The sequence below is a fragment of the Marmota monax genome, unplaced genomic scaffold (assembly GCF_021218885.2).
Source record: "Marmota monax isolate L192 unplaced genomic scaffold, Marmota_monax_Labrador192_F-V1.1 WCK01_AAM20220418_F8-fsc00056, whole genome shotgun sequence".
In the NCBI taxonomy this organism is placed as follows: Eukaryota; Metazoa; Chordata; class Mammalia; order Rodentia; family Sciuridae; genus Marmota; species Marmota monax.
The window spans coordinates 1,559,235-1,560,173 of NW_026695212.1; positions in this window are offsets into that span (position 1 = coordinate 1,559,235).

Sequence of the window (939 nt, forward strand, 5' to 3'; positions counted from 1 at the left end):
CAGCGTTCTGAAGTGAGCTAGAAGCCCCGCCCTGTGAGCCTGCGTCGTGCTGATGACGCCACGCTTACGTGACGTCAGTTCTTGCGTTAACATCTGGCCCGAACTCAGGGGCGGAGCCGGAAGACTAGAATTGTGCCTGGAACTGTGCTCACGTTTCTAACAGGGCCCTTAGTCAGCGTGTATTGCCTTTAAACCAACACAAGTGAGTGGCTTGCAGATGAGAAGCCTGACAGGTAAAGGTTTCTATCTTGTCCCCGTCGTCTAATTTCCATCCCGTCACACACCGTCGGTTAACTCCGCTTTGTTCTAGTCGTGTAAGTTTTGTGTCGACCAGCGCCCACACAATGCTCCCAGACGTGTCTGTTCGGCTTGCCCATCCTACCTAAACGCCAGGCTTCCTGGAGGAGTTTACAGAATGAAGGACAAATTAATGTAAATTGGTGCACCTTGTCGTTAAGATTAATTACAAGTTCTCTTGAAGTTTGTGGGTGACCATGAACCCGCCTTGTATTTATGCCCACTTCTTTGAAACACTGCCCACTACTCACTTGATTTTTCCTCATTCTTTGCTTGTCCATGCTTAGTTAGTTAGTCATACTGCATTTAATTGCATGTATTTATTTGTCTTTTCTGTAATTACTGAGCTACCTAGAGCAGAGACTAAGTTCACTTAACCGTGCAATCCTTACATAACGGACAGCCAGGTGATATTTGTTGAAATAAATGAAAGAACTGTCTCTTTTTGTTTTCCCCCCTTAAACTAGAACTGTTCTGTCATGACTAACTTTTAACCCAAATTCCACTAATTTAAATTTTAATGCACATTTGTTGTGAATTGTGCAACTCTTACCTGCCCTCAAGAATGTCATCGGAGGGGACTGGGGTTATAGCTCAGTGGTAGAGCGCTTGCCTTGCATGTGTGAGGCCCTGGGTTCCATC